At 45.5% G+C, this 14,729-nt stretch overlaps 1 protein-coding gene across 2 annotated transcripts in view; it reads left to right on the forward strand.

Annotated features, from left to right (window-relative positions):
- The first annotated feature begins 7,775 nt into the window (after positions 1–7,775).
- Positions 7,776–14,729, forward strand: part of GATA4 (GATA binding protein 4) — a 78,646-nt gene continuing 71,692 nt past the window's right edge. For both annotated transcript variants that reach the window (XM_013990297.3, XM_084993169.1), the window contains exon 1: positions 7,776–7,887. The gene's annotated coding sequence lies outside the window, so the exon portion shown is untranslated. The remainder of the gene's footprint in view (positions 7,888–14,729) is intronic.

Genomic DNA, 14,729 nt, shown 5'->3' on the forward strand with positions numbered 1-14,729 from the left:
AGGAATCCACAAAAAAAAAAGAGACACCCCTCCCCCCCAAAAAAAACCACTACTGGAATGAATAGGTGAGTTCAGTACAGTTGCAGGATACAAGATCAACAATTAATTATATTTTCTCATACTAGCAATGAACATGTAGAAATTGAAATGGAAAGTACAATACTATTTACGATTGCTCAAAAAATTAAATATTTAAGGGCCTGGAGGAGAATCCCTGAATGGCCAGCCAGCACCTGTCAGACAGCTGCCCACAGAGCTCCTGCCTGGACACAGGTGGGCATAGGTAGCCAAATCAGGATCACTGGGCTGAATGCAAGCCTCCTCTTCTGCCCACAGCTAATACTGTTAATAACCTTTATTTATGTATGTATGTGAGAGGCCTCACACTAAGTGGTTCCCATCTCATTTACTTTCACAGGAACACTGTGAGATGAGAACTGTTCTTAGGCCCATTTCACAGATTTGGAAATTGAGACCTAAGGATTTTAATTAATTTGCTCACACAGGAGTAAGAATTGTAATTTCTGGAGACGGTCTCACTCACCTGTTCGGTATCAAACATCCCAGAAAAAAAAAGGACACTCTTCAAAAGGAAAGTAAGAATTTCAGAGTTATCTGGTGAAAGGGGGGCCAGTGGTGAGAAAGATGGCAACTTTCTTTTCGACCAGGCAGGGGCTTTAACTAGCAAAGGCACAAAGACTGATACCTTCTTACAATAATTTTGATGTTAGCAGTGACCTGTTAACACTTCAATAATAAAAACTAACAAAAAGGATTTTTTTTTTGGTTTGTTTCTCTTCTTAATTTTAGTATAGTAATGAAGTGTTTGAACCTACAGGACCATCAGGCTAAAACACACAATTATAGGAAGGGGTTAGCATACTTAAAAAACAGGGTACCCACAAACCAAAACCAAACATTGCACTCACAAAAAATGAAAAAAAAAACACTCAAGTAGAAAATAATCAGAGACCATCCAACCAAAAAAAGAAAGGAGGAATGGAGAATCATAGAATCAACTGGAACATGAGGTTTAAAATGGCAATAAATAATCATCTATCAATTATCACCTTAAATGTCAATGGACTGAATGCTCCAGTCAAAAGACACAGAGTGGCTGAGTGGATAAAAAAGCAAAATCCTTCAATCTGCTGCCTACAAGAAACTCAACTTAGGACAAAGGACACATACAGATTGAAAGCAAAGGGATGGGAAAAATTTTTTCATGCCAATAAACATGACAGGAAAGGAGTTGTAATACTCATATAAGACAAAATAGACTTTAAAACAAAAGACATAAAGAAAGACAAAGAAGGACACTACTTAATGATTAAGGGATCCATCCAAGGAGAGGATATTACTATCATCAACATATATGCCCCAAATACAGGAGCACCCAGATACATACAACAAATACTAACTGACATAAAGGGAGAAATTGATGGCAATACAATCATAGTAGAAGACTTTAATACCCCACTCACACCAATGGACAGATCCTCTAGACAGAAAACCAATAAAGCAACAGAGATCCTAAAGGAAACAATAGAAAATTCAGACTTAATTGACATCTTCAGGACACTACATCCAAAAAAATCAGAATTCACATTCTTCTCAAATGCTCATGGAACATTCTCAAGAATCAACCACATATTGTGACACAAAGCTAACCTCAATAAATTTAGGAGCATAGAAATTATTTCAAGTATCTTCTCTGACCACAATGGTATGAAACTAGAAATCAACCACAAGAAAAGAAATGAGAAAAAACCTACTACATGGAGACTAAACAGCATGCTACTAAAAAACCAGTGGGTCAATGAGGAAATCAAGAAGGAAATTAAAAAACACCTTGAGATAAATGATAATGAAGACACAACATCTCAAAATCTATGGGATGCCACAAAAGCAGTGCTCAGAGGGAAATTCATAGCAATACAGGCCTTCCTCAAAAAAGAAGAAAGATCTCAAATTGACAACTTAACCCTCCACCTAAATGAATTAGAAAAAGAACAAAAAAGACCTAAAGTCAGCAGAAAGAAGGAAATTATAAAGATCAAAGAGGAAATCAATAAAATAGAGATTCAAAAAACAATAGAGAAAATTAATAAAACCAAGAGCTGTTTCTTTGATTCCATGTTTTTGTTTTTGTTTTTTTGTTTTTTTTTTTTTGTCTTTTTGCTATTTCTACCAAGAGCTGTTTCTTTGATTCCATGTTTTTGTTTTTGTTTTGTTTTTTGTCTTTTTGCTATTTCTTGGGCCGCTCCCGTGGCATATGGAGGTTCCCAGGCTAGGGGTCGAATTGGAGCTGTAGCCACCGGCCTACGCCAGAGCCACCGGCCTACGCCAGAGCCACCGGCCTACGCCAGGGCTCGCAATCCCTATCCAATTACCCATGACATTTTTCACAGAACTGGAACAAACAATCCAAACATTTATATGGAACCACAAAAGACCCAGATTTGCCAAAGCAATCCTGAGAAACAAAAACCAAGCAGGGGGCATAACTCTCCCAGACTTCAAGAAATACTACAAAGCCACAGTCATCAAAACAGTGTGGTACTGGTATCAAAACAGACACACCAATGGAACAGAATAGAGTACCCAGAAATAAACCCTGACACCTATGGTCAATTAATCTTTGACAAGGGAGGCAAGAACGTAAAATGGGAAAAAGAAAGTCTATTCAGCAAGCGTTGCTGGGAAACCCGGATAGCTGCATGCAAAGCAATGAAATTAGAACACACCCTCACACCATGCACAAAAATAAACTCAAAATGACTGAAAGACTTAAATATACGACAGGACACCATCAAACCCTAGAAGAGAACATAGGCAAAACACTCTCTGACATCAACCTCATGAATATTTTCTTAGGTCAGTCTCCCAAAGCAACAGAAATAAGAGCAAAAATAAACCAATGGGACCTAATCAAACTGAAAAGCTTTTGTACAGCAAAGGAAACCAAAAAGAAAACAAAAAGACAACTTACAGAATGGGAGGAAATAGTTTTAAATGATGCAATGGACAAGGGCTTAATCTCTAGAATATATAAACAACTTATACAACCCAACAACAAAAAAGCCAATCAACCAATGGAAAAATGGGCAAAAGACCTGAATAGACTGTTCTCCAAGGAAGATATACAGATGGCCAACAAGCACATGAAAAAATGTTCAACATCACTGATTATAAGAGAAATGCAAATCAAAACTACCATGAGATACCACCTCACACCAGTCAGAATGGCCATCATTCATAAGTCCACAAATAACAAGTGCTGGAGGGGTTGTGGAGAAAAGGGAACCCTCCTGCACTGTTGGTGGGAATGTAAGCTAGTATAGACACTGTGGAGAACAGTCTGGAGATACCTTGGAAATCTATACATAGAACTTCCATATGACCCCACAATCCCACTCTTGGGCATCTATCCGGACAAAACTCTACTTAAAAGAGACACATGCACCCGCATGTTCATTGCAGCACTATTCACAATAGCCAGGACATGGAAACAACCCAAATGTCCATCCACAGATGATTGGATTAGGAAGATGTGGTATATATACACAATGGAATACTACTTAGCCATAAAAAGGAATGACATAATACCATTTATAGCGACATGGATGGAACTAGAGACTCTCATACTGAGTGAAATAAGTCAGAAAGACAAAGACAAATACCATATGATGTCACTTATAACTGGAATCTAATATACAGCACAAATGAACATTTCCACAGAAAAGAAAATCACAGACTTGGAAAATAGACTCGTGGCCGCCCAGGGGGAGAGGGAGAGAGTGGGAGGGATGGGAGCTTAGGGTTGTAAAATACAACTTGGAACGGATTTACAGTGAGATTCTGCTGAGTAGCATTGAGAACTGTGTCTAGATACTTATATTGTAACAGAAGAAAGGATGGAAAAAAAATGTATACATGTAAGTGTATCTTGGCCCCCATGCTGTACAGCAGAAAAATAAATAAATTAATTAATAATAATAAAAAAAAACTAACAAAAAGGGAGTTCCCATCAAGGCTCAACAGAAGTGAAACCAACTAGTATCCATGAGGATGTGGGCTCAATCCCTGGCCTTGTTCAGTGGGTTAAAGGTGTTGCCATGAGCTGTGGTAGAGGTAGCAGACACAGCTCAGATCTGGCTTTGCTGTGGCTGTGGGGTAGGTTGGCAGCTGTAGCTCCAATTCAACCCCTAGCCTGGGAACTTCCATATGCTGCAGGTGCAGCCCTAAAAACAACAACAACAAAAAAAAGTGATATGTAAGTGTGGCCCTAAAAAGCAAAAACGCAGAAAACTAACAAAAGTGTGTGTGTGTGTGTGTGTGTATGTTTGTGTTTCTGCGTGTACGTGTGTGTCTGTGTGTAGACCTAAAAACAGCTATTTGTCAGAAAGTCTCTCTCTGGCTCTCTCTCTGGGGTGGGTTTTGAGTGGTTTTTAGAGTTCTGGCTGGTTTTATTAGCATCACGTCATCTTCAGCATCCCTTGGGTTTACCCTCTGACTCTATAGGATAAGCAGGGGTGTGTCTGTGGTAATAAGGCCTTTGCCAGACCTGCACTAAGGAGAAGCTGGCAGGTGGCTTCCCTACCTCTTCCCTACCCCGGGCCCTCGGCACGTCTCACCACCTACCCCACATCGCCTGCACAGTGAGGGCCTGAGGGCCCTCCGCCTTGAAAAGGTTGGTGCTGGACTGGGCTGAACTGATCAAGCTCCAAGGTAGGCCTCAGGACGATGGGGTTTCAGGTTCCCCAAAATATACAAAAATTCTGGAAATTTTGAAACCACAGGGGACAAAAAATAGGCTTCCCTCCACCTCACAAAGAAGTTCAGAAATGTAAGAAGAAAGAAGAAGATGTGACGTTTCAATAATGCTCTCATGATTATTTTTAATTATTAAATTTCTGAACACAAAAATGTGCAGTCTATGACTTGTATTTTTTTCCTTGACATCACTGGCCTGACAGTGATGCTGAGAGGCCCCCAACTTGTGTAGTTCAAGAGGACGGCAGAACTGAAGTTGGGAACTTCTGTACCCCCTGCCTGGAGAGAGGCCCAGCTGTGGTAAGTGTGGATGGCTGTTCCCGCTCTTTGCTACTTAGGGGAATGGAGACCTCCTCTCCCCATTATGGATCAGAACCCCAAAACAGATGGAAAAAACAGTATGACAGCTTCTCAAAAAATTAAACATAGATTGGTCCATACAACACAGCAATCCCACTTCTGGGGATATGCCCCAAAGGAACTGAAAGCAGAATTAGACAGGGGGAGTTCCTGTTGTGGCTCAGCAGGTTAAGGACCCAGGGTTGCCTCTGTGAGGACATGGGTTTGATCCCTGGCCTCACTCAGTGGATTAAGGATCCAGCATTGCAGCAAGCTGCCATGTAGGTCACAGATGCAGCTCAGATCTGGTGTTGCTGTGGCTATGGTGTAGGCTGGCAGTGGCAGCTCTATTCAACCCTAGCCTGGGAACTTCCATGTGCTGCAAGTGTGGCCCTAAAAAGAAAATAAAAAAGAATTAGAACAGAGGTTTGTACATCCATGTTCATAGCCGCGTCATTCCCAATATCCAGAATGGCCATCCACACAGGACAAGTCAGTGGAAGCATTATAGCTGTGCAATGGAATATTATTCGGCTTTAAAAAGGAAGGGAATTCAGACATGCACTACAACATGGATGAACCAGGAAGACATTGTGCTAAGTGAAAGAAGCCACTCGCAAAAGGACAAGTACTGTATGATCCCACTGTTAATGAGATACTTGGAATAGTCGAATTCATAGAGACCGGAAGTAGGATGGGGGGGCAAGGGGCTTGGGGGAGGGGAGGATGGGGAGTTATTTAATGCAGACACAATATGGGTTGGGAAAGATGAAAAAGTCCTGGAGAAGGATGGTGGTGATGGTTGTACAGTAACATGAATCCACTTGGTGTCACTGAACTGAGCACTTAAAAATGGTTAAGATGGTCAATTTTACGTTATATATATATACATATATTTACCATAACAATTTTTTTAAACTTTATGAAGGGAGGCTACCTGGGAACAGGCAGTCCTCTGATAAAAATGAGAGGCCCTCCACTGGAGAAAGCAGGCACAGCCTAGCTTCTGCATCCTTGCCATGTCCTGCTCAACCCGCGCTTTAGGAATTTTAATGATCTGACACCACAGGGAGTTGTACACTAAAATCTTCCTGTGGTATGGTTTCTACAAGTTATTTGGCAGGGGAAGAATGTAAAGATAGATAACAATAATAGACACCTTATTTATCACTTCCAAAAATATCCATAACTAAAAATTCTTGGAAGGGGAAAATACTCATTTTTCCTTATGTGTTCCCTTTTTTCCCAGGCCTTCGTCTCACTAGTTTCTTCTCCACTATATATTTGCTCTTTGATTTCTGGCAATTCATTTACCTTTTCTGTTTCAGATTCCTGGTCTACATTTGGAAGTAAGTAATAACTTGTACTTTCTGTCCTATCGTGGCAGAGGTTGTTGTAAGAATTCTGGAGACTGGGAAGAGGGAAATATGTTAAAATGGAAAGGCATTGTATTTAAGGAAGAGGATCCCACAGCAGTCCTGTCAAGAAAGATCCAGCTTGCCTGGTTCCTCAAATCACACCACAGCTGCTGCTCCCTGTTTCTTTCTATGTACCTGGCACAGTCCTGAAATCCTAGATCACTTAGGGGACAGGGAAGTGTGGTGACCAAAAGAGCTGTACAACCATGTAATGTGGGGGAATGAGCTCCCCATCACTAGGAGTATTCAAATAGAGTGTGGATAACCATCCCACAGGGAATTCCTTCAATTCTGAGGTCTCTTCCAATTCTAAGAATCCATTGATTTCTTTATCACTGGATTAGGAATCAATTGATCTGGAATCCAATATGAGCTCCATCCCCTTCCTTGCTGTGTGATTGACCACGGTCATGTTCCTAAACTCTCTGAGCTCAATTGTCTTTTTTTTTTTTTTTTTTTTTTGGTTTTTAGGGCTGCACCTGCAGCATATGGAAGTTCCCAGGCTAGGGCTAGGGGTGGAATTGGAGCTGCTGCTGCCGGCCTACACCATAGCCACAGCAACTTGGGATCCGAGCTGCGTCTGCGACCTACACCACAGCTCACAACAATGCCAGATCCTTTAACCCACTGAGCGAGGCCAGGCATTGAACCCGCATCCTCATGGATACTAGTTGGATTCATTTCCACTGTGCCAGGATGGGAACTCCAATTATAACTTGTTATGTAATCTGCCTACTTGATCTTGTCATGAGGAGCCAAGGAAATGCTACATGAGCAAGTGCTTTGAAAATCTCTTATTTTTTTACTGCCATGCTAGGAAGAATTGCACTGTGGTTATTATTTTTCCAACCCTCAAAGGACAATTATAGGACCCAAGCACAAACCGCAAACCCGCCCTACCCACTCAGAAGGGCAGAACTAGAGTCTGAGAGGGACTCTGTGAAGTCAGCATTTCTCCCCACAAACAGGGATTCCTTAAGTCTCTTTCCTGTTGATCTGCAGTCCTTTCAGAAGCATCCCTGCAACCTTGTGAACACTGACTTTTTTGTATGTCCAACCAGGGCTTCATTCCCTAGCTGAATCTCCTTCCACTGGTACACATACCAAAGGGAAAAAAAAAAAAAAAAGAAAGAAAGAAAGAAAAGGCTTGCTGAATTAATGAACCACTTCTCTTATCTATTTTTCCTGTTATCTAATTCCAAGGGGAAAGCTGCGAGCTCCGAGGGAGCTGGGAGTTGGCTCACAACGCCTCCCTCCCACCCGCTGAGAACAGCCTGGAGTCCCCGGGACTGAGGGACTGAGTTGGTCCCTGAGAGTCTGCCTCCCTCCAGGGCAAGAGGAGTTCCCCGCTCCGGTGAGTGCCCTCCTGGCCCCCCTGGTGACCCCTCCCTTGGGGCAGAGAGGGAGGTGCACCAGGGAGCAGCCGGGGCTGGAGGAGAGAAGGGGCTGGGGAGCGCGCTGAATACCAGCCTGTGGGGAGAAGGGAGGTGGGGGAAGGAGGGCCAGGAGGGCTGGGAGGGAACCAGCCAGAGTGGACTGAGAGAATGCGGAGGGGCTTGGGGACTTTGGGGACGGGATGAGATTCTGTGCAGGCCAGCCGCAGGGCCAAGGCTTCCTTCCCCACTTTCACTCTCTGGTTGGTTTTCTCTGTTTCCCTTTCTTACAATGGGGGAGCATTTTAGTGTCTCCATTTCTCAATTCACCTTCCCACTCGGACAATCGGAAATTGATGGAGATGGGCAGTCTCTCAAGGAAAAAAACAAATACATATGTATGCACCAGGAAACCAATGATTTGACCAGGTGCCCCTGGGTCCTCTGGCCTCCAATACACCCAATCAATCTCATGGCTTTCACCGGGTTCCCCCTACAGACGCTCTGCCCTGAGAACCAGGTTGGAAAACCTAGGAGAACCCTTTCTGACCCAGGTCAGACCTGCCTGGTTTGCTTTCAGGGCAGAAAATCTCACCGACATTTTTTTGTTGTTGTTTGGCTTTATTGGGGAGTTAGTGGAATAGGCCTCATGGGCCTTCAGGATCTGATCATTTTCGTGGCCTATTCACAGGCCAAGGGTCCACCAGGCTTGTTGTAGGGTTTCATTTGTCATTAATTCTGGAGCCAGATGTGTGATGGGAAGGAGGGTAGAGGTGGGCCTTGCAGGTGGACCTCAGTGATTTTATTCCCCACCACCACCCACTTCCTGCTTTCAAGAGCTTGGTTGCATATGCTTTTGCAAACAATTCCAAATTGCCTCTGCTTCCTATAAACCCAGAGTCTGGGCAAATGAGCTTTGAATCTTATTTGTAGTGGGGGGAAAGAGCTGAGTCCAAAAGAGAAGGGGATACCAGGGTAAAGACAGAGGGCAGCTTTGAGAGAACATTTGAGGCTTTGCTGAAAGACTGAGGCTTTGGGAAAGTTTGAAGGGTTTGAAACCATGCAGATTGTCTGAGTGTCCTGGGCTTGCCCAAAGATTGAAGGCACACAATGGCATATTTTAAGTCTGTAGCCTTCAGAGGACCAAGCAAGCACACATGTGGAATTGGGTACGGTTTACTGCAAAGTCTCTCGGCATCTGTACATGTACTACCAGCAGTAGCTCTGCGAACCTGAGATGGCAACTAGTTCCTTCCTCTGGTTCCCACTTGCCAGCTTCCAATGTGCGACTCAAAATTTACCCCCATCCACCTTATCTTTCCCCTGCTCAACTCTGGTTCCCTTACCCCTCCCCAATCCCCCCAGCACTCACTCCTCTCCATGTTCTCCAAAATTAAGAGAATTTGAAAGGTTTTTATCTGGGCAAAAATAAGGAAAGTGCCCCCTCTGAAATGAGGGCAAAACTTACTGTGAAATGCTACTAGAATCCCATGATTTATTTGTAAAATTGGTGTAGTTTTTTTATTAGTAGTAGCAGAGGTTTTGTTTGTTTGTTTGATTCTGTTAGTCTTACTTGAATCAATCAGCCTAGAGTAAAAGGATATGTAAAAATCCCACTTGAGGAACTTTTAAAAAAAATTCACTAGAGTTCATTTCTGGCAAAATAGACATTTCCCCTTTCTTCTGAAGAATGTGTGTCTGAAAGTGATTTTGCATTTGTGAATTCAATGGGCAAGGGGAGGGGAAATCTTAGACAGTTCTGTGTGGTTCATAGGGAGGAGGAAATGTTACTAAGTTGCTCTTTATCCCTGTTGTATTTCTCAAGCCCAATAAAATATCCATTTCAAATGACTTTCTAATGGCTTGTTATATTTGCCAAGTGATTTATGGGACAGAAAATTATAGTTGGGCTTGTGTACTTGCAGAGATGTTCTAGGGCTGGAGCAGTAGAGAGGACGGGGTTTAGGCCTGGGGCAGCAGGGAGACTGAGGAAATTCAAACCATCCATCTCCAACTGTCTAAACACGGCACCAAGTGGAGGTTCGAGATAATTATCCGAATAATTGAGGGGTGGGGAGACACTTTCGCCGGAACTCTCTAGATGAAGGGGCAACCCAGGAAAACGTCCGTGGCCCCGAAGGCCCTGCACCTCTCTACGATCATGCGCATTCGGGTGAATTTCCTCTCGGTTCTCCAACAGAGTTGGGGATGGGAAAGGAAGGAGAGGTTTGGAGAAACATTTAAAAGGGACTCCCGCCGCGCCACTGCGAGAGGGGGCCCTGCGCCACGGGACGCCCCCGCTGGGTCTGATAAAGCCCCGAAGCCGATCTAAGGTCAATAAACCAGGCGGCGTCAGGCTCCGGCGGAGGGTCGGGAAGGAAGGGGGCGGGAGGGGAAGAGAGCAATCCTGAGGCTGCCGGCGGAATGAAAAGTTGAGGACCGAGGAGGGCCCAGTCCGGACACCCGCGTCCGAGCCTGGGCCATGGTGCGGGGCGCGCAGCCTGCTGGAGGGAGGAGGGCGGGCGCAATGGGTGGGGTCCCTGCGGCAGTGACGGCGACCTTGAAAGTGTCTCCCGGGTCCTGGGCGAACAGCCGTAACTCCGCCAAGAGTTTGTAGAAGGGAACAATTTTTTTTTTTTTTTTTTTTTTTGTAATTAAGGAACGTAGGAGGGAAGAGATAGAGACCCTCAAATAATGAGAAAGCTCAATAAAACTTCTAGTATCCCTCGAAGAGGCAGAGAATTGTCCCAAAATAAGAAAAACTAGAGAAAGGATCATTAATCATTAGTAATCAGCTTTAATCCCTTTTGAATGGCGCTCAAAAGTTTACAAATTCCACTCCTCGCATGGAAAGAGAGACTGGAAAAAGTTACTCTGCCCAAAGTAACAGCACGTAGCCGGGGGTCGGGGGTGGGGTAAAAGGGTTCCAAATGGGGGCCAAAAGACTGACTCCCCATCAGAGAAGATCTTGCCAAGAGAGAGCCCGGATGCGAAGCACGGACGGAGCCCTTCAGAAAAGTGGTGGCCGGAAGCCTGAAGAGCGCTTTGGGGCAGTTTAACATCCGGGATCGGTCCCTCCCGCTGAGCTGTCTAGTGCAAACCCGAGTCTGTGTGGGCAACGGTGTGGCGGTGCTGGAAGGGGCTCTTCAGCCCGTGGAGGCTCCAGGATCCCCGCTGACACGCGCGATACCGCGCTTTAGAAACCGCAGATATTTACAAATAAACACCAGCCCCCTTGAGCTCGGCGCACGAGGCCGCTAAGCTCCCTCTTATTCCTCTTCCCCGCGGGGCCGACGCTGGATAGGTTTGAACGCACTTCAACTATTCTGGCGCCACGTAGACCAGGCCACCTCGGACGGGTGTCGCGCCCGCGGTCTCCAGGGTCGAGCCTCAGGCCCCGGGATCCCGGCACAAACGAACGTCCTGGACGCAGGGACTGGTGGGCTAGAAAGCCCAGGCCGCAAGCAGTGGAGTCCGGGCACCCTCAGTCGTGTGACCTCGGACCTGGGCCTGGCGCTGATCAGAACGCCACCCGTGTTGCCCTCTTAGCAGGAGACCCCTTTGGGGAGCTCAGAGCCCGCAAGATGCTGGATGCACTGATGGCGGAGAAGGGAGGGGAGCGGCAAGGAAAAGGTGGGCTGGCTTTGCCTGCTGCCTGCGCGCTCCTGTCCAAGGGCAGAGCACCAAGGTCCCCTGGCCCCGCTTGCCCTGACGCCGCTGCCCTCACAGTCCAAGTGTCGAGGAGCAAAACGAAGCCCGGTCTCTCTGGTCTCTTTCCAGTCGCGACCGCCCCAGAGAAGTCTCTAAACTAACCAACCAAGAATCACAGTAGGAGATTCATCGAAACGGTTATTCTTGACACACACAGACACACACCCCCAGTTTAGGCTGTTTTGCATCTCAGCACCTCCTTGTGGTGCCACCCCTTTCCCCACCCCACCCCTAGTCGAGGGTCGCAGCGCACCTCTGCAGACTCCAGCGAATAAAGGCACTGGATCGGCCGTTTCTTGGGCCGGGTTTGGAGGGTTATGGGGGGGGGGGAGGCATGAATGGCACCCCGCGCTCTCGAGCTTAGTCGCCATGGACACCGGGTTCACGGAGTCTCCCTCAGCCCCACTCCAGTATTTTAGGCATGTTCCCTGCCTGCTCCGGTGCTGGACTAGAGATTTTGAGCCGCTTCTGGATTTGGGACTTACGGAGGATCAACAGATTCCCAGGCCTGGGCACACTGAGTTTCTGGGGCAGGGCTCAGTCTTTTAATCATATGTCCGCCTGCGCCCCAAACTCGACAGTTCCCAGCAAGCCTCTTCTAAGTCTGGGAAAACCTCCTGGCAGATCCTTCCAATGCCACACGTCGCTAGTCGCTAACCCCGGGGGCAGTAGCTGCAGTCCCCGCACAGATGCCCGCACCGGGGGGCCGGTGTCCAGGCGCCAGGGCGGCGTTGGCAGGGGTCGGCTCAGGGCAGGGGCGGGGAGGTTGGAGTAGCTGCTTTTTCTTTAGAAGTTAAAAGATGTCGTTTTTCCCTCATCCATCCCCACACATCATTCTTAGGGATTGTCTTTATTCGTTTAACATTGTCTTCTTAATGTGCACATGCTCAGCCTTTAAATTTTCCTCTGCGTCTGCTTTAATCTTGTCTCATCCCAACCCAAGACCCTCACGCCGCATAATAAATTCGTTTTTATTAATTCGGGTGTCCTGTTCGCACACAGATGTTACCCGATGATGTCTTGTTGGGTGAATCAATTAGAAGCCCTCCTGTTGGCGAGCTATTTTAATTTGGGGATTTAAACTGCATTGTAGCTGTTTTGCACGTCCTTAAGGAATTTCTTAAATTTCCACCTCTCCATACATAGTACCCTGCAAAATTTCTTTCCAGCTTCTAGGCGGATGTCTAACATTGATTCACTCAAAATGATGATGTTGTGTTGGTTTTTTTCAATGTTGTGGAAATATTTAATACTGAGCCAGATGATTGGTCCTGCCACGCCATTTATTATGGCTTTCCACTAACTAAAGATTTAGCAGGAAACTGATATGGTATAAATAGATAACTTTCAGTTGTTCATCAGCTACAATTTTATTTGCTTTCTGTTATATCAGAGTAGTTCTAGCGTAATAATGATAGAACAATTGGTCTCTCCGTGGAGATAAGTCATTTTTTTGAGCATTTATTATTTGTTTTCCGTGGAATTTGTTGTAAGAGCATACATGAACATTTTATTTTCTATAATAGTGCTGATTGTAGACCCTTTTTGCTTTCAGAAAATGGCTGGAGACCAAAAAAGTAGCTCATAAGGGAAAACATGTTAAATTTTCTTTTTTTTTTAAATTAAATGTTATCAGACTTACAATGTTGTGTTAGTTTCAGGTGTACAGCAATGTGAATCAGTTATACATATATCCATTCCTCAGATTCTTTTCCCATATAGGTCACTATAAAGTAATGAGTAGATTTCCTTGTGCAAGGTTTATTTCTTTAAGACAGTTTTTAAAAGGAAACAAGATAATTAACAGTAAAAACTTGACCATGGGGAACTCAGAACAGAGGTCAGAATATTAGCTACCCTTTTTCTACAACGATTCAAGAGCAATATATATTAGAAAAGGTACTACCCTACTGGCCGCATGTAATAATCCCTGTCAGTGCAAAACCACCTCTCTGATATTAATTAATGTTCAATGTGTGTCTCGCTTTTGGAAAGTTGACAGGCAGAATCTACCAGTCCTAGAAACTCCTCTCTAGAATTCAGCAGATTGTGGCTACCGACCACATCGGATACATGCTTCCTCAAATGCCACGGGAGTAGGGGCTGGATATAGGGTTCCTGGCGGAGTCCTATGAAAAGGTGCTAGGAGGAAACAGACTTGGGGCCCCAGGATTTGTCAGCCGTCCCGTGCCCTGTATTTTCCCTAGGCTTCGCGCGGGGCTGCCTTAGAAAGCACTCGGCGCGGTGGCCGCTCGGGTTTGCTCCAGCCGCGATAACGAAGGGGCTCGCTATCTAATCTGGACAGCAGCATGAACAATCCATTAGACCTCGGCATTTATCCGGGGCGGGGGAGGAGGGAGGGACGGGGGCCGGCGTGCCCCACCCGGACCAGGGAGGCGCTGAGCTGGCCCATTGGCGGCGGGTGGGGGTGGGGGGAATTAATGAAAGAGTTTTATGTGGACTCAGACTCACCCGATGCCTTGGTTAGCTTACAGATGCAGGTAAATTCTAACTCTACCCATCGTCGGTGTGAGGATGAATTAGGATCACTTTGGGTTTGGAGTGTCACTTTTTTTAAAAAAAAAGTTCAATATATACTTTGCACTGTTTCATTCAAACTGCACACTCATCAAAGGGCATGTAAGAGGCGCTGTAAGATTCCAATTTTCACCGGTATTATTGGAACCTGGGAGACTTAAATCCATCCACCCATTCTTTCTTTCATTCATTCGGCAAACATTTACAAAGCTTTTCTCCACCAGGCATTGTGCCTTGTACTGACAGGTTAAATTATTTGCCCAAGATGAGGACTATGCTGCCGAGGGGGGTGGGACCCTAAATCAACTATTCCAGCCCCGTGACTGTTCACTTCTTTCCCACAAGACATACAAATCAGAGATGTTGGGAGTTGGAAGGGCCTCAGAGGTTATCTGGTCCAACCTTCCATTCAATGCAGGAATCCCCTCCTCAGAAAAGCCTGCAAAGAGGCTCGCGTGGGCTTGAACGTGGCTCAGTCTATTGGAAAGTCTTTCCCCAGGAGAAGTCAGTTTCCACCTCCCCACACCTAAGCTCGGGAGGCTAAGCCCCTCCTGCTGCTCTGACCGCCAAGAGT

Source organism: Sus scrofa, chromosome 14, assembly GCF_054392235.1.
Source record: "Sus scrofa isolate SSC_HxYL_T2T_F1_AM1 chromosome 14, Sscrofa_HxYL_maternal_Yorkshire_Landrace_v2.0, whole genome shotgun sequence".
Lineage (NCBI taxonomy): Eukaryota > Metazoa > Chordata > Mammalia > Artiodactyla > Suidae > Sus > Sus scrofa.